Genomic DNA, 26,634 nt, shown 5'->3' on the forward strand with positions numbered 1-26,634 from the left:
TGCTATGCACTCAAAACTTTACAAGAAGAAACTGAGAAAAGTTTTTGTCAGATTTCATACCATTGTGACTAGAAATTGTCTATAGAATAAATTTCAAACATCTGAAATCAGAACTGAATTTTCAGGAAGACAGGAGACTGTGAGTTGGGCAAAGAATAATGTTTTAGAAATACAACACTGTGTTTTGATTCACGCTCCCTGACACTCATCTTTGAGTACAGATACTCATGCAGCTTGGGAAACAAGGCTTTTGGGGTCCAATCAATCATTTCTCTTGACATTAGAGAATGGTAAAAATTACTTGGATATAGGAAACTGAACATTAACATCTCATGAAATCCATATAAAGCTGCAACACAAGTAGCTTCAGAGTATTAAGTTACAAATGTAGGAGATGAAAAGGCCATAGGCTGTGGGACACCAGCAAGAAAATAACCTCCAACCATTCAGAAATGTAGGTATAGAAGAAGGAAATTTCAGTTGAAACAAGTGTCCTCATACCAAATTTACTGTGGGTGGCAGAACTGAGAACCTGGTATTGTTCCTGCCCTACTCATGCAGGCTTATCAGTTCTGAAAAACAGCTCTTACTGGTGCTTATACTGTAAACCTACTACACATTTCAATTAAGGCAATTCAGTGACTATGCAAAGAAACTCAGCAACACACACAGGTCAGCATGGGCCTGTTTGCAACAAGGTTTGAAATGGTACCACTGTGGGCACACAGAAGTGTTAGTACAAGAACTGGTAAGTCCCAGAAAGCCCTACTTAGCTCCTGTTTCCCCTTCACACAGAGTGAAGCTCTAAGCGGGGTCAGTGTGCTTCTCTGAAAGTTTCTTATTCCATGTTGCCTTGGGCTGGTGCCATTTATTTGGTGCTGGAATGCATTTCCTTCTTTAAAAACAAGAACATTTCTTAATAGTGTGAAGAGTACAAGCTGTACGTAATTGTCCTAAAAGCATCAGACTGGCAACAAGCAGTGCACAACTTTGTGCATGATAAAGCAGAACTTTTGTTTGCTTACTATTGTCCTTGCATTTTTATTCCATTTCCTCTCTGAGTGGAGATGTCCCCCTGAACAGGTCTAATTGATCATGTGCCACTCTCCAGGGGCATTGACACCTAACCACATGTGTGAACATGTGCACACAGGCATGCCACACACATGCACACACTGGTCCCTGTTCATAACTAAGTTATTACCAAATCCTAATTGGCATCAATTCCAGAGGGATTTGCAGGCAGAAAGATCAAAAGGTAGAACTCATTAATTTGAATATTTATAAAAAAACTGTAGCTAGTTGAAATGATTAACTATGCCTCTACTAATCTTTCATAAATTGTTCTGAAAATAATATAATCCTCTGACACTGGACTACAAAAAGGGCCTGTCAAATTATTTAAAGAAGATTACTATCCAAAAATGCTGAAGGATGCAGGTGGGGAGTCTGTTTCCTGCCTTAAGTCCATTGGATAAATCACTTTTAGCAAATAAAATTTCATTTTGCCAAGTTTCCAGTATTAGAATTCTTAATGGGTTATACTATTTAATTAGTGCATTTACTTCACTGCAGTTTGAAGGTGTTTAAAGCACACAGTGTAAGACACATTCTGTTCCAGAATGACTTGCACAAATTCCATGAAGGTGACAGGTTTCATCCTTTTCCTAAGAATACACAGAACTGCATTTATATTAAGCACGAAGTTTTTTTGCCAAACTGCTTCATCTTGTATTCCAGAAATAAAAACTTTCAAAATATGTCTGGTGTCTAAATGCACTGTCTTATTAAACAATTAAATCACGTCCTTTCTTTCCCTTCCCTCAATTTTTTTTCTTCTTTACTGAGTTCCTTTCAGTATCATGGATGCAAACCTCCTACCTGCTTCCTACACTTCCTCCACAATAAACAGCCCTATAGCCAGGTCAGAGAGAGGTTGCAGTTACAGACGGGGACAGAACATTCTGTTCTGCTTCACAGTTGAAGTAGATCTGGTCTTGCTTTTTTACATCCTCTGCTCAGCTACTAGAAAAAGCAGCAGGACACCATTTCCCCCTTCTCAGCCACATTCAAAATAGAGTCCATTCTTCTTTGAGTGTAGGAGCCAACCTGCAGCTGATGGTTAAGCAATGTAAACCGCAAGCTGAAGAAGACTAGTCTCTAATTCTTGATTCAGGACCCTGGTCATTGACCAGGATCACAAAAGGCTTAGGCTTATTACTTACACTGGTAGCAATCCCTGAGTGTTGGCAGCAGGTTTCTGAGCAGAGCCTGACTAGTACATGCCAGCCTCATACAAGGTGGAGTGCCAAGCTCACATCCCAGTATCACAGAATCAACTAGGTTAGAAAAGACCTCTGAGATCATCCAGCCCAACCTATGATCCAACACTGCCTTGCCAACCAGACCATGGCACTGAGAGCTACATCCAGTCTTTCCTTAAACACCTCCAGGGACGGTGCCTCCACCACTTCCCTGGGGAGCCCATTCCAGTGTCTAATCACTCTTTCTGTGTAGAACTTCTCCCTAATGTCTAAACTAAACCTCCCTTGGCACAGCTTAAGACTGTGTCCCCCAATACAGACCAAAATTCTCTGTGGTACAAAGAGAAAGGAATCACTTCAGACTCTTACCCAGAGCCAAAGTCCAAAATCAGGATGACAGATTTCAAACATGGCATCCCCTACCCTCAGGTAGCAACAAGCTGAAGCTCCATTTAGACTTGTGCAGTGCAAAATGCTGCTGATGTTACATCATGAAACCAGACAGAATTAAAGGATTTATTTATATACTCCTCCTGCTTGCAACCATAAGAATTGGCTGGGACCAGTGTGTGTCCCCCTACAGCACAAGCCAAGAAACCTTTACACACACCTTGTTACATAAATGACTAAAGAGACAGTGAGAGAAAGTAATTGTGTAATCTCACTCCATTATTTCTGACAAGGAAGAGTCTGTGCTCCTCATTGTGTTGATAATGAGTTCTATTTCATTTCAAAACGGTATTAGGTGAGTTGCTGCAAGTATTACATAGTTTATTAATATATATGGAAATACAGATTTGGATTATACCTCTGGGAAGTTTCAATTCAAACTTGGCCAGGATCAACTGCTTCCCTGACAAAGAATTATGCATGGCATTCAAATAACTGTTAAAAATGCAAGATATTTGTCTCCAAAGAGAGACATGAATTATATAACAACAAAATTAATCATATGATCACTCATGTTACACACTTACATCAAAGCTGACTTTGTGCTGAAAAAGCACTTTAGTGTTTGCCAAGTTTAGTGACTGGTGCTGTAGTGAGTAGAGAAAAGGGTGCAATGAGGTTGGTTTCAGACACCCTTAAGAAGACTATTCTGAAGCATCTCTCCTTTCAAAACCACATTACAAGACTTTTCCAAAGCCTTCCTAACAAGGCCAGTGTAAACCATTGAGTGCTGCCAGATTACATGCTCTCTTCCTGGGTGCACTGCAAGGTAAGCAAGCTTCCCATCCTTCTCCTTCTTCCACACAATACTGGAATTAAATCATTACAAAAATACCAATATTATTGGATCTGCCTTAAATCAGTAACAGTGGATTTCAGATTTCACTTTTAAAATATGAACAAGTGATCCAACTGATGGATCCGATGAGTCCTGTTACATCTCCAATACAGGTTTTGTCTGTCAGCTGAGATCAGCTGAGGTCAGAACTGGGCTGGCATTAAATCACACTGACCTTGCTGCTCCTACCTGTGGTATCAGCCTGCTGGCACATAGGCTGTAATCATGGCAGTCCTGGACACATCACAGTTCAGCTTCTGGTGCTCTGCCTGCTCTGTTCTACCATGTAGATATTGGGGTATTGACCTAACTACAGCAGAGAATAATGGAATTGTTTACATCTTTGAAGAACTACAAAGGAGAAATATTTTATATTATTCATTTTATTACACATCACAAAAGGGCCAGTTATAGAGGAAGACTAAACATTAAAAATGAACACAGTAAGTACTCTAAATGGATGCAGTGCGGACAAGGTCATGTCCACCTTGCTTTGTCATGAGTCATAGTGTTCCTATTGACTATGAATATATTTTTAAGTTAGATAACTAACATAAATAAGTTTTCATCACATTGTTGAAAAATACGTAGCAAAGAAAAAGTATCCAGAGACTGACTGCCTCAGTCAGTGTGGTCTTTTTAATTTGCATTGTTCCTACTCAGCATTGAAAAACAAATTTAATTTGCTGTGCAGTTTCATTAATTGGTCCAAGCAGAAACCAAATTAATTCCTGGAAAAGAAATTAATAGTTGTATGAAAACTTTTGTTTTACTTGGTGTTACTTGTTTAACTATAAACAATGTGCAGTTGTAAGGAGTAGAAATCTTGAGACTACCTAAGTTCCATAAAGTCAGAATACCCTAGAGGTACATTTTCCTCCCAGCCATCTATCTACTCTTGTTCTTGGAATTCATGCAAAAATTCTCTTATCAGTTCAGACTTACAATGGATTAGTTTCATGCCTCAGGCACCAAGAACCGTTTGGTAGTTCCCCTCATCTTCGTACAATTTCTATTTTTCTTCCTGTGCTTCTTTACGTGAGATATTCTGACTTTTTAGCTACAAGTTCAAAACAGGAGCTACACCTGACTATGAGACTTGACCTCTTAAGCAGGAGGAGGGGGAATGTCCTCTGCTGGGGACATGGCATCTTTGGAGGTACTTTGCCAATCTTTGCTGTGATACACACCAATTGGGGACCAAAAAAGGTCACCATCCTTCTAAATGTTAAAATTCCAGAGAACCAAGAGAAATTATTTCAATAGCAGCTCCTCTTGTGCTTGAAGAAGACTCAGTCACAGATACTGGTTTGTTAGCTGGCAGAAACTGAGCTGGGAGTCTCTGCAGGCTCCTGTGTGGAAATGGGGAGAACTATGAATTACAGGGCAAATGATGCACATGGATGGCCAGGCTTCTTCCCTCTGGGGAGCTGCAAGCCCACAAGGAGCTAACCCCCCATGACATGCTTCTAATCCATCACGGAAACCATCTGAGTCAGAGACTGAAGAATAGTCACAAAAAAATTAACTGTGATAATATAGGAAGAATTTTCCATAGAAATTACTATACAACAGCAAAACCACAAAAGAAATACAAATACATAACTCAGGCATTTTGTATAAGCTGGTTTGGCTGTGCAAACAGCAATTTATCCCATAATGCATCTATGTTTTCTGGGTTAAGAGAGTAGCTATTGTTATTTTAACCATTTCCTCACTCTTAGAGCAATGAACACCCTGCTCCTCTGCTCATATCAAATGTTCTGCATATGAAGGCCTGAAATGGCTTTGAAATGTCTATTCCCCATCAGAATAAATTATACACACATATACTAGGGATGACACATTTTACTTTGTATCTGAGAAGCACTTTCAAGATTAGCATAAATTATATTTGTAAATTAGAGGTTGGATGCCAAAAAACAGAAGATATACTATTTTTATCCCCTAAACATGATTTCAGCAGACCATGAAATGTAATACTGAAGAAATAAGAGCAGGTTCACAATCATGGATTCAGGAACTGTGCTGTAGGTATGCTTCTACACAAACCTACAGGATTTTTATTACAAAAATTAAACATATAAATTACATACATTTCTATTTTTTTAAATCCCACTTCAGAGGTCCCCCTCCTTATTCCCAAAGAATAGACATACTTTTTTTTTCTCTGTATTACTTTTCTGAAATACTTCAAATGACTCACCGTGATCTTACATCAAGATCCAAAGGATAATACTACCATCCTTTTAGATACAAGATAAAATGTAAATGAGTCATGACAAAGGTCAAATTTAGAGCCATTTTGTGCACCTGGAGGACTATTCAAAGTGAGCAACAGACATGTCTATGCACATCTAACATCTTACCTCTGCCATATGCCTCTGCATTTGAGGTAGGAGATCAGGTGCTGCTTAAGAAGTCAGGTCTCTCAGGATACAGAATACATTACTGCTATAAAATAAAATTTATTCTTTTATCACACCTGTCAAACCCACAGGCCCAGGGTTTGATCCCACAAATATGCAATGAGCTGACACCCCCTCTTTGAGTGCCTGCATTACTGCCCTGAAATACCCAGGAAGTTTTGTGGAAATCACCTGTCACTCGTGAGCCTGTTGTAAGCAACGGCACTTGCAGATGTGTGTCCACATATTCTGAGACTGGATTATTTCTTCAAACACTCTGGGGTACTGTTGAGACTCTGGCTCTACCACCCCCAACAGGACTGAATCTTGCTCACAGAAGATTGCCCAGATGAAACAGAACTACAACTTGTAGCTGTACCAAAAGATTAACTGAGTCCCTGGTGAGCAACCAAAAGGCAGTTGTAATCCCTATGCAGTGCACAATGGACAGTAAAAGCAAAACTAACCAAGATTGTCCACAGCAGGTTTTCCATATAATGTCAGAAAACCTGATTTCAAACGATGATCTGCTATGCTCTGAAGTGAACTGTTTCTGTAATGCAAAAGGTTGAAAATGCTACCAATAGCAGTAGTTCTGGGGAAAAACAATCAAAACAAACCCAAAACAGTTTATAGGGAACGTTGATAAATAAAAGCTCTGTATGCTATTTTTACAACAAATTTGACATAAGTTAAGCAGCTTGGAAAGGAGCAACTGAGGAGTAAGGATCCACAGAGAGCTTAACAGAACTGTAACAGAAGTGCAGGTACTACTTCTGATTTCCACTGGAATTCTTTCGCCCTATAGTAGGCTGCCTCTTAAAACCAGGACTAAGGATGAGTACATGGGGCTGAACAACCACAAAGGCCTGACAGTGCTTTCCTCAAAGACCAACACTCACTGCTGTATCTGGGGCACAGGGTGCCCAGTGCTCCAGCCCCACGTGTGACTGTGACCCAGCTGACGCACATGGGAAGGTCTGTGAGTTGTGAACAGACAACACTTAACAGGCGGGAGTGAAACGTGCTCTGCTTTTATATGGCTACAGTTATTTTTGATTTTGCACTGGGGGACGCAGAGCTAAAAGCCAGCAAATGAAAGCTCACATTTTCAGAGTCACCTAGAATTAGACATCGACCATATGCAATGGTTTAAACTGAGTGCAAATGCATGTTCGTGTTAATGGAGTGGGGTTTTGCATCCTGTCAAAAATGGGTGGAGCTAGAACAAGGCTGTGTTTTTATCACATTCAGTGAAAAACCACATGGCCCAGACTCCACTCTGCCTGAGCAACTGTGGCTAAATAAATATTTCAATGAGATATGGGAACAAATTAACATGCAAAATCACTTTTGAGCATTTTCGTAATAAAATGTTTCTTCAGTTTTGACTCAAGGAGTTTTAATGGAAATAAAATTTGCACAAAGTAAAAAAAGCCTTTTCATGGATCAGATGCTGCGAAAAGTTTAAACCTGGAGAACTAAATGAAATGTGCTGACTCTATGAATGGTGACCTGTGAACCAAGCGCTCTGTACAGGCTGAGATGTTGTACTGGGTCTGCCCTTTCCAAATTTCGGTTTATTTTAAACACAGATTGTACAGATGCCCTTCGGAGTCCCTTGAGCAAACATGCCTCTACTTTCCTTTTAAAATCCAAGCTCAAATACAAAGAAAATATTGTTTTAAATAACTGTTTCCTATGGCATCCAGTTCTAAAGAGAAAGGATTCTGAAAGGACCTCACTTGCAGTGAACAGGAAGAGCAACATTTCATTTTGAAGGAAAACTCTTTACAAATTTCACTTCAGTGTGATCTGTAGCAAAACATATAGATTTTTCTTATTTGACTAGTGACCTGAAACTCCAGTTATTCACATAATTCTTCTGATAATATTATCATTCATAACTTGCAGTTCAAAATACACTCCCTGAGATGACCTACCTCTTTGTATAAATGACCTACCTCTTTTATAAATGCCATGTGAGTAGATAAGAAAGGGAGAGGCACTTCCTGGCACAGTGGGAGAAGGTCTCAGTAGCACAGTCACAGTAGGGATATAACAGGGATGTAGGTTCCACTGAAGGGACAGTTTTATGCAATGGCTTGTCTTCTGGCACCTCACCACTCTAGACCTGTTATATTCATATAAGGCAATTTTGTTTCCAAAAATCACAGCACATGACAAAATTCAAGAATTTACATTCTTTTGACCAGGCATATATCTGAATATTTTAGTAATATTTTAGGTACTGCTTTCACTGACATTCGGGTCAGTTTTTAGTTGCTAAAAAAGCATATGCAAACTCAGAGAAGTTGTACTCCCTCAAAGGCAGGGAGGCCCTGCCTAGAGACTTCAACAAATTAGAGGACTAGGCAATCACCAACCATGAGGTTCAACAAGAGAAAGTGCCAGATTCTGAACCTGGGATGGGGCAACCCTGGATGTATGGACAGACTGGGGAATGAGATGCTGGAAAGCAGTGCCAGGAAAGGGACCTGGGGGTCCTGGTCGATGGCAAGTTGAATGTGAGTCAGCAGTGCCCTGGCAGCCAGGAGGGCCAACCATGTCCTGGGGGCTCTGCTCTGCTCTGGGGTGGCTTCACCTTGAATATTGTGGCAGTTTTAGAGAATGTCCAAAGGAGGACAATGAAGATGGTGAAGGGCCTTGAGGGAAGGCTGTATGAGGAGTGGTTGAGGGCACTTGGTCTGTTCAGCTGGAGAAGAGGAGACTGAGGGGAGACCTCATTGCACTTAAAACTTCCTCCTGAGGGGAAGAAGAAGGGTAGGCACTGATCTCTTCTCTCTGGTGACCAGTGACAGGACCCAAGGGAATGACCTGAAGTTGTGTCAGGAGAGGTTAAGGTTGGATATTAGAAAGAGGTTCTTCACCTGGAGGGTGGTTGGGCACTGAACAGGCTCCCCAGGGCAGCTGTCACAGGACCAAGGCTGACAGAGTTCAAGAGGCATTTGGATGATACTCTCAGGCACATGGTGTGACTGTTGGGGATGGTCCTGTGCAGAGTCAGGAATGGACTTGATGATCCTTGTGGGTCCCTTCCAACCTGGCATATTCTATGATTCTGTGATTAGCTATTTAAATAGAACTAAATCAATTTTAATATACAAACTGTATTTTTAAATTTTTATTTTAAGGGAACGCACAGTGCAAGTTCCTACTAACAGTGCAAGTTCCCCTCTTACAGTGACTCTCTGTGCTGAACTGGTCTTTGCACAAGAAACAGAAAATGTAACTCACTGCAGCTCTCTCCAACCTAACTACATTAATGTTCTGCTGGATACATCACTTTGCTGTCATAGGTTCTCGAACCCATAGAAATCTTCACCAGAAAATCCTTTTTGTTCACTGGAAGACCCGTGCCTGAGTCCATTGCCTTGACTTTACAGCCAGCATTACTAACCTTTCTCTTCCTTCTAATGTGTGGAGGAAAGGTTTCAGCTCTTTTGTCAATCACCACTTTGTGATTTAAGTGGACAGCAGTGAGTGTCTGTCCTTTGCAAAGTGAAACAGACTCAAAAAAGTAAGTGAAATATTTTTGACAGATGTGCTAAACCCAGAATACAGGAAAGGGAATCACTCCACACAGACGTGTACATTGGTGTTTCTCTCCTCCCCTCCTTTTTCCTTGGACAGTCTCAATCTGCTAAAAAATCTACATGAAACCCTGTACATCAGTATCAGCAATCCTTATAGTCAAAGCCTGGAGAACTTGTTCATTAAGGTACAAAGTCCTTTTGAAAATCTCTCTGCTTATATCACTTTTCTATGCATAGCAAAGGGATCGTTATTGCCAAAACAGAATAATTATGTTCTTCGCACCTAATTTTAGAAATAATAATATAAAATAACTCTGTCTTGATGGATGTCAGTTTCTTAGCCAGGGCTGTCAGAAGCTGCTTATTTGCTCAGAGCAATAAATAAAAAAGGACATTATATTTTCAGAAACTAAGCTGACTTAATATTACCTGTCAGAGCATGTGAAAAGCAAGTGTAATGGGCATAGAGGTGGTTAAGACCACTGAAAGAGGACAGTCAGCAAAAGTATAGCTTGTCCCATGCATACATATACCCAGTGTGCCCCTGAATAGATTCCATATTGAGGTCTTCCAATATATTCATTGCATCTCCAGGCATTCCATTTAGAAATCAAGATGAATTGTTCAAATGCTAAGTACAGAAATTCTTTTCTTCTCTGTATCTGCGCACAGAGCTAATGGGCCCGACCCAGGAACTCCAGTAGACTACTAAAAGGTATTTATGTATATAAGAATTTAACACCAGAGACAACTGGCTACAATAAAACCTGCCAATAACCTGCCAAAGCTGCCAAAAATCAGCACATGCTGATTTTCATCACTCTCAGAATTACTTTTGCAAATGGGGATGTTCAGATAATTTGGGGCACTGCTGTGTTATGTTGTTTTTTTTTCCTGCAGGAGTAGCTTTTTGCCAAATTTTTGAGCAGAACCTACATCCAACAAGTTCTGATAGTGAAGGAAAGTGGTAGTTAAATGGTCCTTTATGGACACGTACTTACATTGCCCAAAGGGTCATCACTACAGCCTATGAAGCTGCAAATTTTGCTAAAGCAACAGCTTGTTTTCCAAGCTGTGACAGTCTGTGTGAGTATTTTTTAGGGAGCTAAAACATTAAAACAAAGAGCAAACACTTGTAACCTGTATTCAATGGCATAATGCTAAATTAAATAGGGAATGTACTAGTTTAGTTCCCTGCATGAGAGGTGATCAGTTCTGTGCTGTTCCTACTAAGTGTGTAAACTCCCTTTATTCCTCAGGCAACTCTTCAGAGGTGTCATTTATAGAGGAGCATGTTCGAAGTATCTCAGCTTGCAAGAAATAGTGCATTCTGTGCACTGAGGTGGTGAGCTGTGGCAACTGGGGTTACACAAAGTCTGGACCTAATTTTACATTAAAGATGACATCAGAAATAATGTGCTGTTACTTTTCTTTGCTTTAAGAACTACCATTAAAATCTGCAAAGCTGCTGGTAGTAAGTTGCATTGTATGTACATTTCCAGGTCGCTTAAACCCCTTTGAAAAGTCTTCTATCTAGGAACAATAACCCTGAAAAATTATGAGCTGTCTTTCCATTTCCCAAAGCTACATTTAGGCAGCAGCCTACTTTAAAGTAACTTAAACCAGCAAGGGCCTCAGAGACACCTTGTATGTAAGCACCAAGCACTGCAGCCCAAATCAGTTATCTGCAGACTAGGCAGTGCAAAGAGTATCTGTTTGTCTCTAGTAAGAGCAATTCAACTCTGCCTTTTTATTTATTTTAAACCAAGAAAATATTGTTGTTCTCTGCTCCAGAATATATGATACCCCTTACCTTGCCCTGCCACCCAGTGCCCTGACAGGACAAAGAAGCCTTTTGCTCTGTTCTTACTGCACCAGCTACCCCAGAATTTCCAGTTTTGTAATGCTAACCCAAAAAAACTTTCTTCAAGATGGTCTTATGGTAAGGATATTAAACCAGAGCAGCCTCAACTCAAACATTTTGAGCCATTCTGTATAGTACTAGAACAGGCAGGCTTTCAAGTCCTGCAGAGAGCTCATGGCAACATACCTTTTGCCTATCTTTTAACAGGCATTGTCATCCTCTTAATAAATGCAGTAATGGGCTACTGAGTTTGAAAGAATGGAATCATAGAATCATTAAGGCTGGAAAAGACCTTTAAGATCATCAAGTCCAACTGTCAAGCCAGCACCACCACCATGTTCACCACTAAACCATGTCCTCAGGTCTAGGAAGGGTGAACCATACTGGACTTAACACACACACTTCTTTGAATTTGTAGGTGAAATGATTTTCCAGCTTACCTAGAATGGCACAGAGAAATATTAATGTTTCTGGTGATGACCAGCTCATTATTCTGGTCTCTAGAATCTCTATTTTATTTTTTACTCAGTAAGAAGTGAAAGATAACAATTGTTAAATAAAGGCTATGAGCACGTAGTTATTTAGCCAGTGGATACACTGCTTTACAACAAAAGATGATGATTAGAGGTGAGAAAAGATAGAGGCAGCACAATCACATTATTGCAGGTCTAAAGTGCCCTGTGGAAACTTCATGGAGGTAAAGGGTAAAGCCAGCATTTTTTCCATTAAGGCTTTGAGTTATACAGTTATCTGTCACCATATTTGCAAGTTTTCCTTTATCCACACCACACTCCTAAAATGAAAGCCAAGGCTCTTTTATAATATTGCTATTGGAATCTGGAATGGAAAACTAAATGCAATCTAAGGTTGCAAGACACTAGAAAAAATTTGGGAAATCAAAACTACGGTTTCCCAGATGTTTGTTAATGATCCAAGTTGAAGCTTCTAATCTACCCTAAGATATTAAAAAGGAGATCATATTTCACAGGTGTATCCACTAAAATTAGGATAGCTTTGATTCAAGACCCAAAATAACTTGAAGAGGGCTCATGAAAGAATAGTGCCAAGGAAAGAAAATACCTCCTAGGGAGAGATTCCCTCCTGTGAAAGTGACAAAATTGGGTTGTCTAGTAGATACTAACATCTGTAATTCTTGAAATACAGATAAAAATTACTGTAAATTATAACCTTTCATAATACATAAGAGTTATTTATGCATATGCTTACTAATCTGTGTTTAGTGCCCTTCCAGCTGAACAGAGGAACAATTAGCCATAGTACCATGGAACATGTAGATATGTAGCTTTGATTTAAAGAGTATGACAGGCAATCAGTGTGTGTCAGAGGGAGCCTACATCAGCAAAGAGACATGTTAAAGCCACATTTGAATTTTCTTTTTTAGGACTGAACAGATGAGTGTTTCCTTCACGTTCTGAACACAGTGGGATTGGGAAATAACCTGAATTGCAGGCTAGGAGAAAATGGAGTGCTTCAAATTACAGGAAAATGAAGAGCACTGACTTAATTCCTCGCTTTCAGCAGAATTGAGTAGTGCATAGCAAAAAAAGAAAAGCCAAACATATCCCTAAGTCTGTTATTATATTTTTCCAGTTTTGTACACCACACATAGTATGACAGCTAGAAATCGACTATTTCCCTACATTTTTCAGTCTCGTGAGCATTAAATTTGGTTGATGAACTGAAAAAAAAAGAAAAATTGAAAGGCTATGGATTACTATTTTTTTAAATGATAAAATGAAACAGAAATACAGCCAGGGAATGAAAGACTGGGTTCCTGTACTAATACTTATGTACAATGAAAGCAACTAAAGATTCCTTTCAAAAAGACATCAGTATTTCTTCTACAAAAGGTTTAGATTGGTTGTGAAAATATGAACTGACTACCTATTTCAGCTGGACAGTGTCTGATTGCAGTCACAAAACTGTCAAAGATGCAGGCTAGTAGGAAGAAAATATCTAAGCTGATCGAATCACATTTTGCTTTTGAAAGCAGAGACTCTAATCGTTATGCATCCAGTTTGAAAAAAAACAGTACAAAACTGAGAAACCTGAGCAGGACTGTATTACCCAGTCTCCTCTGTCCCATTTGCATGGAGAGTCTCCTCACCTCCTTTGACAAAGCCAGGCTTGGATCCTTCCCACTAATGATTTATATGCTTTGTCAGGACTACAGAGCTAGAGAGGAGTATAAACAAACCGCTCTGTTTTCTATAGAAATAAACAAATGTCAACTTTTTTCCTCAAGCCAAGTCCCTCAGTGACTGGAGTGCATATGAATGGTTGGACAAATGACTAAGGCTGTCCCTGGAGAGGAGCACTTTGTGCCCTGGTGCATCTTGTGCAGGGAAGAGTGAGAGCCAGAGGAGTCTCCCTGTCCTGCCTTTTAACTGCAAAGTGCAAGGTAACTGAGAGCCAAAACAGAGACTAAATCACCCACAAAACAAAGTTCTTGAGATTCAAGTGCCTCAAAATTTCCCTTAGAGACAGTTATACACACATACAATTTACACATCTAATGCAGAAAGCTTCTGTCCCAGCTAGTGCTGTTTTCAATGACAGTGTTGCAATATATAATTTGAAAATTTCATTGGTATTCTTTGCTAATAATGACCATTGTTGTTCCCTTTTGTTTTGCTGTGTGTTCTGTCTTAGCTACCTTCCATCCCTAATGTGTTTTATTATTATTCAGGTCCTTGCCAAATCTGTCCATTACCTGCTCATTAGAACTCCTGTGGTAGAAAATGTTCCTGTAAGAACCTAACTAACTCCAGTATATTTCAATTTATTTTCAGGCTGAGTGAGTCTAAAGCTCAGATTATCAAGGTGAGCTTGCAGTGGTGTGTTTGATAGACTCTGCATCTCGTTGTATTAAGGCAAAGGGAAATTCATCTATAAAGTTTTAACTTATACTTTGAAGGCTGAACAAAAAATAAGTAGATCTAGACCCTCAAAAAAGCTTATCTCTACTGTGGCTTGAAGTGACTAGTAGTTTGACAGGTGAAATAATTTAGAGCATTTCTTTGTTAGACATATGAGAGGGAAATGTGGCAATCAGCAGAATAAGCTTGTTCTGATGACTCTTTCACAACGGAACCCATTTTGGAATTCTCCAAAGCAACTTTAAAATTTCCAAGAGCAGGCAAAGAGGTCTTTTTATTTAAAATTGCTAATAAAACCACTGAGTAGGTCAGTGAGTTGGGCCTACAGCAAGCTCCAGAAGCACAGAACATTTATATGCGATTTGAGGGCTGAGTTCCCTCCAGAATGACTGTAGAGTTCTCACTGCACTGCAGTTATGGCTATAAAATATTAGCAATGTTAAGTAAATTACAAGTTATTACATGAGAAAGGCTTTCCATCAGGTAACAGCTGGGCCTCCAAGCTATCCAAAACAGGCCTTATTACTTGTCTCCACTTCCATTTTTTTAAACATATGAAAATTATTTCCTAACACTTAAACCAAAGAAAAAGAAAAAAGAAACAAAATTCAGAGTTTAAATAATCATAGCTAAAAGCATATAGCAGGCACATTTTATCCAATTTATTATTAAAAACAGCAGCAAAAATTGACTATGATATTGCAGGGGCAGGAGAAAATTAAGCAATGTCTCATCTACTACTTCCAACTAAATTTTAAGCACTCTGGGGCTTTTAATATAAATGGCAATTTTATTGCTGGCATTAGAAAAGTAGTTATCCTGATCTCCAAAAATGCCTACCACTTTCTGGGCAATTCTGTGAATTATGTGTAAATTATTAACCACAGGTCAGGTCATCTCAGACACAGAGCAATTACCGACTGTTGCAGAACCCTACGAAACTGTAAAGCCACAGGAAACAGAGGATTGAAAAATGCAGATTGAATCACTGGCCAGCCACTCCTACCAGAACAACATGGTCTCAACACCCTTTCCCCTTCCCCTGCACTTATTTTATCTCATTCCCTGAGGCAGGACCAGTTGTGCCTGTGTCCAGCAGGCAGTACCATCACCATCACAGCCAGCCCTGGCCCCGGGGAGGTTCGTTTCCACAAGAGCCATAACAGCCCAGAAGCATCTTGTCAGACCAGCCAGACTGAGCAGGGGGAGTCTGGCTCTACCCCAGTCATGCCTTAATGAGATGATCATCTGCCTTATTACAAAAGACACCAAATAAAACTGGATATTTAGGAACTCACATTGTCATGAGGGGGAAAACTGCTACAAAGTATTAGCTTATCACTAGGTATCCAACCAATTTCACAGAAGACTAGCAGCATCTCGTTAGGTTTATAAATATAAACTGTCATCTGTTCAGTCCATTTATAAAATGTGGGAGGGCAGCAGGAAACCTAAAGATTCACAGGGAGTTTCTGGAGAGAAACATCCACTGCTCTCTTTCTCATTTCTCTCAGTCTTTAATTTTAGTCTCATCTTTTCACAGTTCTTTCTTCTCCTTTCTGTACATTGCCTGTTACTGCAGAACCACCAGTCATCCTGTACACTCCACTCCACTGATGGAATTCCTGTGCAAATGCCCAGCACCATCACAGCTGTCAGCAGCTGTATCCCTCCTCTGACATTTACAACAGTGGATCTTCATCATGGAACAAGGGGAAAGGAGGGAATGAGGAGCACTGGGGAAAGCAGAGGCCACCCTTGAGCCTACACAGATAGGTGTAGCTTGTTTTGACAAAGCAGAGCTGAGGCCACAAATGGAGCTGCATGGCAGGAGGATGGCAAGGACTGCAGAAGACCCACTGAGAACATGGGGTCCAGTCTGTACAGTTATCTTGTATAGTTATACAGTCTCATTGACTTACAGGACCTTGGCATCTCCCAATCATTTACGCTTGGAGAACTGCTATTGCTCCACTTCAAAGGTTGGCAGATGATGCAGGACATACAGCTGACCAAAAACCTCAATTCACATCCCATAATTCCCAAACTGCAATCTCAGATCCAGCACCACCTCCTATCACACTTCTGCTTTTCTCCACATGGTTAGAATTTCACCTCTGAAATGCACAGAAATACTGGTCTGAACACAGTGCCCCATGCCAGAACACAGCCTGAGAACCTCAGAGAGGGGTGCATCACAGACACCACAAATCAATTCAATTCAGGAAGAAGCTGTTGACATTATGAACCCCCCCACACACACTCCCTTTTGACACAACTGACAGTGGCAGTCTCTCAGGAGAAGACCAAGCGTTGGGCCTGAAAGCACACCTGTGGTTTGCAGTGAGGCCTCAGACTTGGAAAGCAAGGGCAGAACGCAGATAAGCTTTTGGCTTATCTACAACTGCCATCTCATTCTTTCCCACCTTGCTTTCCAAAGTTCCCCAGCACACCAGCAGGAGAAGCAGAAGTCTGATGACATGCAAAATACATGATATATACAAAAAGGAAAAACAAAATTCCTCATGTTGTCAATATGATATAGCTCTCAGACAACAACCTATGAATGGATTTGACTGGTTGGACAATCTGCTCATAACAAAAGACATGACAGATAGAAATGCAAGAGTGTGTCCAATATATGTGGTGAAATGCCAATGCTGAGGGGACAAATAACAACTGGAAAAAACCCGAGTCATTTTGTTTTTCAGAAGTCAGATAAGCAGAAAGAGGAAGATGAGAAAGAAGGGGAAAATTCCTGCCCTGAACATGCTAAGATACTTCATGGATGGATGCTTATTTGCTGCACTGCAGATACACTTACACATAATAAACCTGAATTCATTAATACTAAATATTTACACTCAGCTTGTAACTCGTCCAAAAAAGCAATTATGATACATCACATTGACAGAGAGTATAAAACCATTAAAACTTGGATCCCTCACACAAAATACTGTGTCAATGCATAGTTAACAGTAACATCCTTAGTACTGTACATGGAAATGGAAATAGTCCAATGCTTTCTAATAAAGCTGTACAAAATCTGTTTTGCTGTGACACCTATCCTGCAATGAGATCCCTTTAACTTAAAATGTGCTACAGTCAAAGCCATGAATATGATTTCAGTTGGCCATTACATTTAGTATAGCTTATTAGGTAAACTAAGAGCTCGTGGGACTGTACTTTAGTTGCAATATTTTCCCAGCAGCCTGACACGTTACAGGTGTCATTCACGGAGGACTTAAAATGCAGAGATGAGCTGGTAACAACAGTACCTTTAGCCTCATGATGGCAGGTGAGAAGAAGCTATACAAGGAGAGACTCTGAAGTGTTTCCAGTCCTCTTGAATCTCTTTGAGAAAGGAATAAATAACAGTAATTCCTTGGTTGGAAATGAAGAGTAGAGTTATTAAAAGTCAGACCCTGAGATGTGACAGTCTCGTTCAGTTCTCTCTTTCACAAGTAACAGTCGTAAGAGTTTAACCATGTGGTCTTTTAACAGGCAACACATTCCCTGTAGAAGACATTGTCCACATAAGTGCTACAGGATATACCTTCCAGTTCTTACAGCACTCTGGCCTTGGAATCAAAGTCTGGTGGAGATAGATAGTAAGATCTCTTGAAATTACCAATAGTTACTTAAGAAATACGTAACCTAAAGCACAGTCCAAATGTACTGTAGGGAAACTGGAATATAAGCTGATGACAGACAGAGGTTTTAGGAAAGTAGTTGTCCACTTTGGTACTGGGAATACATCACTACAACAACATGACCTACACAAGTTGTGGGCGTAATTCTGTATATAAACACATGGTGCCACTGGTAAAACATCAGCTGGCAAGATAAATTGTAAAAGGCATAGTATTAAATCAGGCATTTCCAGGGCTCAGATCCAAAGATACTAATCCTTCCATCAGGATGCAAACTGGCAATATTCCATATAGGAGGACATTTGTTTTCTCTCTGGACTGGATATAAAATTCATCTATTAAAGAGACTGAACTATCTTCTCTTCTACTTTCAACTCCACTACTGAGTAAAAGCATGAAACCATGTTTACCTTCTGTGTGTCTCCAGAATCACCCAAGTGAACACAAGTACAATGACAATGCAATGACACTATTTGGGAAGATGTTGTAATGCTCAGGTCCAGCTCAGATTTAAGATTTTGCATCATATTTCATAAAGCGCATTGATGGTACAGTAGCATGCAACATGTCTGACCAACATCGGAATCAAATGTACTTATCTACTGTATTTTGATACAGGCCTACCTTTGTACATGACTCGACGAGAGTCTTGAGTTTACAAACAAACCCAAAGTTTGGATTTAGATCTGCTGACATGGCTCTCTTTGCTGGCACAACAATGGAATACTTCAAAATTTCTTTGCTTGGAGTAAGGAAATCATTCCAGCGTTCTAGATACCATATCATGTAACTGCTGAATTTTTTTTGTGGCGACCTTCATCCCCTCAAAAAACTCATCTGCAACAAGCAGTTTTCCAAAACAAAAATGGCCATTCTGATACAGAAAGATGATCTGATGATTTAAGTCAAACAGCATGTAAAATGAGTTGGAACTACTTCAGAAGATTCAGTCTATCATCATTTCCTTGAGTTCCAGTTTTGCTGTTTTGTTTATTCTTGAGGCTGAGCCCGAGAACTTAAAATCTGATCTAAGCATGAATATATGTTGCTACTTTGGGCAACCACATACTGTAAATATCATTGTATGTATAAATCAATAAAGATGTCTCATGTATTTCTCTGCTCAATTCCTATGCACTAAGATGCTTCCAAGATGACCAGAGTCAAATAAATCATTATTTTCTGTGGTAGGAATAAATGTCTGATTATTATCTTGGATGTACAATTTCACCCTAAAATCAGGAGGCAAGAGTGTGATATTACCACCGAGAATAAACAAGAAGTTTATTATTTAAGGGAGTATTTCATTGATCCAAACACAAATCACAGTTCTGGTTTACCCAACTCTAGAAGGCCCAAGGAAGTATTAAATGAAATGTTAAAATTAGCATCTACATTATCTCCCAGGTAATGTATTTAATTATGATAAAGGAATTCCTCCAATTCTATGCTGGCTATTCTATGTAAAAAGTGAAGAACCTCAGCCTATGGAGTCCTATGTGTATAAGCAGAGCATTTTCAAGGCCAAGTCTTTCCTACTAGTATGTGTTAAAGTGTGAAATATAGTACAGGCAATTCAGTCTGAAAAACAATTCATTTTTTCTACTCATGCTTACCAGGTCAAGATAGAAAGGTTTTGGATTAGAACCATGTTTTAAGCATAGATTTCTATAATTTAAAAATAAAACCAAGGCTTGATAAGTTGTGCTTTAGTAACCCTAAGAAGAAAACTACTTGTAGAAGTTTGATTTAAGGTATTACCTAGCAGAAACCATCAAACAACTGGTCTGTTTTACCTATGCTTTATAAGACACTTTTGTGCAAAATACATAAAAGGAAGTACTTAGTATTAAAATCATTGGTGGAACTCATGGTCCTAGGATATGGTGTAAAAAGCATCAAAATCCTCAGCCTTTATAACTTTCTATTCATCAGTTTCAGGTCAGAAAAGTGCCATGGAATAATGTTAGAAGCATGTTGTTTACTCTTTTTTTGAAGTCAAGTAATCCCTGCCTTTTCATTTTTTCCTCATGTTGCTTCTAGATGGAGTTACCTCACCAACAAAGTGTCATAATATTTCTTCAAAGTACTTAAAAATACTTTCTAGATGGGGTTTTTAGGATACATAAAGCACAATAAGTCTTTTCACTGCCTTCAAAAATTACAATAAATTATTGAAAAACCCAGCATATTAATATGAGGCCTGATTGCATACTGCAGCAATTAGCAAGGGGATACATCTCATTTAGGCATGTCCAACAGGAAGTTAAGGAGAATAGAGGGGTGCAATAACCCACTCAAGCCTGCAAATATAAGCCACAGCCTTCACTTTGCTTTTGGAGGAACAAGATCCTTTCCTTCCAGCCTGTGTCAAATAAGAGGCAGGAGAACCAGCCTGTGAGCAATGTCAATGAGGCAGGCCAAGTAGACAGCACAGAACTTCAAGGAATGACAGAAGTACTTGTTCCATATGAGTAACTATATTTTGCTCCTTAAAATGTTCTGAAGGAGTTGGGAGCTGGTCAAGGAGCAGAGTTTGGTGCAGCCTGGGAGAGGCAGGGAAAGCTGCTGCCACAGTGACGGTGTCCCTGTGGAAGGGAGGGCTGACAGCATCCTTACACTTTATACTCACTAGACTAGAAAGGGAATTTTGCTTTGTAACTAGAGGAAATACCTTTGGATCTATGAACAGCCACTAACTTTCTGGGATCCAGCAATACATCCTTTGAGCCTTGTCTTCTGTCCAGTCTGAAGTCCTTGTGCAACTAAGCCCCACAGGTGAGGCGATGACCCACTTGAGGAGATGGATCATCTCATGAAATAGGAGTTTCCTGTTAGGAATCAGGACTTTCCTGCATTTGTCTGCTCAAATCAATCCCCAGGGAAATAATGTGCCTAATTACTGACTTTACAAACACTAGAATAATTCCCTTGTCCTTCATAAAGTATCTCTTACTGACCAGCATATAACCTCAGGTAATTAGGTAGATTCCTAGATGGCAAATACCCAAGATTAGTCTTTAATCTCAAGGGAAAGAATAGTGACAGAGCTTTTAAAAGATTTTCAGGTAATTCAGAGAGACATTACATCCCTCATTACAGTCATCTCAAATGCAGCAGAATTGACAGAGTTGGAGTTTCTGGAACGAAATGAGATACAACCTAAAGCACACTGAACAGCCCTTTCCTAAGCATCTCCAGTTTCCTACTGAGCCTCCTCAGACAGGCGATAAATGAAATTTCTCCATTTATTGGGTCATATTTCATTGAACACAAGTGTATGTGTCACTATACATCTTTGAACTCCCTCAATGGCCTCTCCAGACTGTATTAATGGGGCTGTAGCACAACAGAACAGGGTTCAAGTCTCCATTAAGCAGAACTCAGGACAGCAAGGGAGGCTAGCACAGAGAAACAGTTTCATCTGGCTATTAATTCAGGACCTATGTGGAAAAACAAATGATCCATTTCTTCAGAAGACCTCTCTAATTTAATTCTCAGCTAAACAGCAAAGCCATTTCTATTCTTTCCTGACATAAAAGCTCCTGGGGTGAGCAAATCCCCAAGTGAATGTCTGAGGTAAGTCACCCTGGTATGGGATTGGTTCAGACCTGGCTTATTTTAGGGCTAAACATTAGAAAATAGTCCCAGACAAAAAGATTCAAAATGTGATGGTCATACCAGAAACTTAATATGCTGCACTGCTAAACCAACCAACTTAAAGTCACTATTATTTCTTTGCTATTGCAATTGCCCTTAAAGGTCCCACATGGGGACCAAACACTTATCCTACAGACCATGAAAAAGCAAGAACCCAGAGCTAGTCACGAACTAAGGAAAACAGCTACTGATAACCCCTGAATTAAAAATCTTCAAATTGTTTATAAACTAGCAGCTCAAGAATTAGTCACAGAATTATCCAAACAGTTATAACAAATTTATTAATCTATGAATAAAACCATAAGCCCCTTGAGCAATTTATAAAACAGAAAAAAAACATGTCAATTATTTGCTGCAAAAAAGGTTTTCGCCTTTAGCTTTTACTTAAGTAGCTGCAAAAATAAATAGCTTAACAGTCTGCAACCATGCTGGTTTGGCATAACTGCATTGGAATTTAACTCTTAATAAAAAGAAGTTATGATTTTTGAAGCTTGCTTTCATTTCAGAAAAACAAAGAATAAAATTTTTTTTTGTTTTATACTTATAAAGCAGAGAGGATGGACCTTAGAGAGAAGAGACTACAGGATAGAAATCTGGACTGGAGGAATTGCAGAAGTGCCTCTGGAGGTCCCAAGCAGACCACCAGGAGTCAGTGAGAGAACACTCAAGATTCAAAATTCCTGCTTATCAAGGATAAGATCCTGCAAGTTCTCTAAATGTGACCTATTTCAAAGTTCAGTGAGATTCAGACACAAATCTAAACTTTGTCTCAATTGTGAAAACATAGAATAAAATACTAAATCCAAACCCATTTCACATCTGGTTATCCTAAGTTTTGGGCTCAACCATCAAAAGATTATTCTAGAAAACTCTTGAGAAAGAAGTACAAAGCAGAGGCAATACTTCAAGATTGAGTGTTTTGATGAACAGGGAGATTGTGAAAATGGATGGGGAACAACTGAGGAATTACACAGAAGAAGTAGCTGAGCTTCACTGAAGAAAAGGACAAATAATTGATTTCAAAGGGAAAGAGACAGAGTGGTAAAATGAACTATGTGGGGAAACCTCAGAGAAGCTAAATAACTCTTAACACGTATGAGACACTATCACTCATTGAGCAGATCAACTCTAATACTTCCACCATACAAACAAAAAACACCCAGTTATATATAAAGAGGAGTAAGTTAATTATACATGCATATTTTTATGTGAAATACATGAGAGCATGTGGTTATTTTTCAGAGTACAGTCAGTCTATAGTTCTTGAATTATACAGCTACTAATATTTCTATGCTTTAGATACGCAGTGTAAAACGTGGACTGATTTTACTTAATCAAACAATTTAAAGTTTGAACTGCTTTCTATTAAGCTAACAGCATATAATAACCATTAGAATGAGCCATAAAGTTATCATCTTATTTGCATGGATACCATACTAGAGGCAATGAAAGCATTCCAGATTTACACAGTCATTGAGAGGAAGATCAAGTCCACAGTGTATAAACATTAAAAAGACCCTAATTAGAATCAAGTATTTTTGACAATTTTATTTCCAGCTAATTAGCACTGATGTTTTCATTCTAGAACCTGACTTCACTGTATTCCGCAATAATGATGATTCATATCTACATTCAAATAAATAATTCAGCAAAGAAAGATGCATGGAAGTGATTTTGTTTATAGTGCTGTCAAAATTAAATACTTGGGGAAAAAATAAATGTTAACTGTTGTACACTTTTAACAGGTTGAGACTAGACTAAGTGCTATTTACAGGGAATCAGCAAGCTGTCCTGCATACTCTAGATAATTAGAAACCAGAGCAGGTTTCTTGCAATCTGACAAGTAAGGGCTGATTTCTGGTGTGTCCACACACTCCCACATCTATAATGGGAGTGTACAACCGGGAGACAGAAGATGCAACAGTATCAATACGTGACATTTTGGATGGCTTCCATTCTCAAGACTCTCTTAAAATGAGGCTGGGATGCTGCTGGCAGTGTGAGGGAGAGCCCTGCCTTATATCCTGTGCAGGAACATGGTTATGCATTTGCATAACCCAGAACCCGAAACCAGAGTCAAGTTCCAGGACTGTGCTCCACCCTGGGGCTTCTGCCACACTCCTGTGCAGGGCAAATTGCTGCCAGAATATCACCCACCTGCTGTAAGAAAGGTTACACTGAATTTTCAGGTACAAACCCAACAGAACGGGATCACTGCACTTGAAAATGGGTATTGTCATAACTGCAAAGGTTACACGTACAAGCCTCAATATTTAATGCAGAATCTGTAGATGAAGCAGCCTGGAAATACACTAACCACGGAGAGAGACACTTCACATCCAAATCCCAGAAATATATTGACAGTAGTAAACAGAGATTCCTGAAGCACACTTGTGCACAAAAGAATTACTATAGCCAAGGTGATTTTAAGAAAGAAATGATCACTGGGCATGGTTGCTATCAGAAATGGCACAGTGAATAAAACCAAAACATCAGAACAGACTAAGATTGCTGAGAAGGAGAGGATACTCCTGAAGTCACAGGCCATTCACAATTTGGAAGACCTTCATTCATCTCTTTGCTTCACCACACAGACTGCTTGAGAAGACTGGCTTAATGATTCATACCATAATTTATTGAAGTATTCATCCTTTGGAGGCCCTTGTCCTTCCACAGCAGGTGCACAGGTAGTTCAGATACACAGTACTGGTGATTCATGGGATTAAGATGGGAAGAATTTAGGTTTTCTAGCCCCATTTTGCAACCACACTATCGACATCAGGTACCCTGCAGATCAGAAGGTGCAGAGGTACTACAACAAGAAGAAGCACATAGATCCTTACATGTCCTGAGGAGAAGTGGTGCATTACAGCTTCCCTTTGTTCATGTTAATAAAACCAGTTTAACATGGAACTATCAGCAACTGCAAAATGGAACCATATTTTTTACTCCAAATTTCTATCACTTCTATCACTTTGTGTATAAAATATCTCGGTGAGCACAAATAATTGTAATGCTCTATTTTTCTCCTTTGTAAGTAGCAATGCACTGACTTCAGCCACAGTAACAATGCTATACACGAATACCTTGGAGGTGATGTTTCTCTTCTCTTGTCACAGCTCTGCTTTGGTCCAGATTCTCAGCTGAGTAGGCTACAGAACCTCATGAGACTAAAAGACACTGATTTATGGCAACTAAGGATCTCTGCTAAGTAGTAGTAGGAGGAAAAATTATTAGTGCAGTTACTTTGAAAGGCCAATTACAATTTTATTAGAAGAAAAGCTTCAGCAGTTTCAGTTATTTACAATTTAACAATCATGCTATGTATTAAATTGATACAAACTTTTTCCCCTAAAAATAATTAACACTATAAACAATACAAATGAACTGAGTTTTGATCAAGACAGTTTGGAGTACTGGTGGTATTTTCCATTTAGTGAAGCCTTTATTATTACCATGAGTTTAATGACCTGAGCTTAGACATTCTGCTTCATTTTACCACATGTCATTTTTATTCTGCCCTTCTGGATACATGTGTAGGAAGGAGCAGGGCTAATGTATATTGGAAAAATTAAGTCAGTCAATTAATTAAAGTCTTTGTTTTTACATAGCTAACATTCTTGAAGTAGGAAATAAGAAATTAATTCTAAACAAATAATAAAGAATCAACAAAATTAACTAGACCTTTAATAATGAGTGACAGTAATAACCCCAGAGAATAAATTCCATTTTAACTGCAGTAAATAAAAGCTGATGCAACAGACTCATGGTTTTGGTTCACTAGCTCAGATTCACGTACCTCACCTGGTATCTCACTGCAGACAGCTAAGTCTTTGCTGAAGTCTCAGACAAGGTACTGGATTTGCACACATTGACTGATGCTGTTGGATGTAAGCATTCAGCTCCTTCCTTGCTCCCAGGGAGCTGACATGGGTAGCCAGAGTCTGATTTCACACCAGTTTCGCACATCAGTAACATTTCAGTAGTATAATTCGATCTCTGAAACGATGCCTTGACTTACACTGATAGCTGGCCAAGGTGAAAAATCAGGCCAAAAAGACAATCCTAGAAGCAAGGTAGCTATTGCCCAGAGACAGAAAGGCACATACCTCCCACATATCCGTGCTCTGCAGAGAGATTCATTTCAGTCCATTCATCCAGAATAAGCAAACCCAGAAATAGAAGAAATGAAACATTCTGCTTTGGGCTTGGATCCACAGCATAACTGAGCTAAGATCCATCCCCTCTGCCATGGGCCTATTAGCAAGCAGCTCCTACTGCCTCGAGGGAATAAGAAAAATGGGGATAAGACAACTCCATCACGCCCACACCTACCTGCTGCACCAACAGGACAGGCAGGAGTGGGGCACAGCAGCACTGGAGCCAAGAAATTAATTAGTTCTCCTTTACCCAGCCAGATACAACTACTTCTCTTCCCTCCCTTACTTATTTCTGTAGCTGTTACCCTAAGCTGCTAGCCCAGCCTTATGCTTTTGGTGACTACATGATGGACGAGGAGGGAAGTGAAGGCACCTTGGTCCTGTGGCTGCAGTTGCTCCGTCATGCACAGCCCTTCCCCGAGCTTCCCCCGGCCTGCAGCCCCCTTTTCCCCTGGCAGTGCTGCCACAAAGCAGCCTAATCCCTGAAGGGAAGAAGAGTTTGCAATCTCCAGCTCTGAAGCAAAGGCATATTTATTTCAAGCAGGCTCCAAATGCAGCAGAGCTCCATCCTTTTTTTGCAAGATCCAGCCAGTCAGTCAGTCAGTCATTAAAACTGACTGGGCCTGACTGCCGGATTCTGCTTGCTCGCGTTTTACAAAGCAGCCATGGCAGCTCCTCGCTTGCTCCTCTGTGCAAATGTTAGCAATTACAGCTCACACAGACATGAAATGTAGGTATGCAGGCTTAATTAGAGCTGGAAAGATTTAAAGGCAAATATTTTCCTCAGAGAAAACTCATCTGAAACCATACTTCAGACACTTGCTTGGACAGCTTCTTGTACTAAAAAGAGTTATCCACACTGCACTGTGCTGGAGATCTT

The 26,634-nt window shown here is 39.7% G+C and overlaps 1 protein-coding gene across 5 annotated transcripts in view; it reads right to left on the reverse strand.

Moving 5' to 3' along the window:
* NYAP2 (neuronal tyrosine-phosphorylated phosphoinositide-3-kinase adaptor 2) overlaps positions 1-26,634 on the reverse strand; it is a 135,337-nt gene that overhangs the window by 75,946 nt on the left and 32,757 nt on the right. The window lies entirely within an intron of this gene.

The sequence above is a fragment of the Pseudopipra pipra genome, chromosome 10 (assembly GCF_036250125.1).
Source record: "Pseudopipra pipra isolate bDixPip1 chromosome 10, bDixPip1.hap1, whole genome shotgun sequence".
NCBI lineage: Eukaryota > Metazoa > Chordata > Aves > Passeriformes > Pipridae > Pseudopipra > Pseudopipra pipra.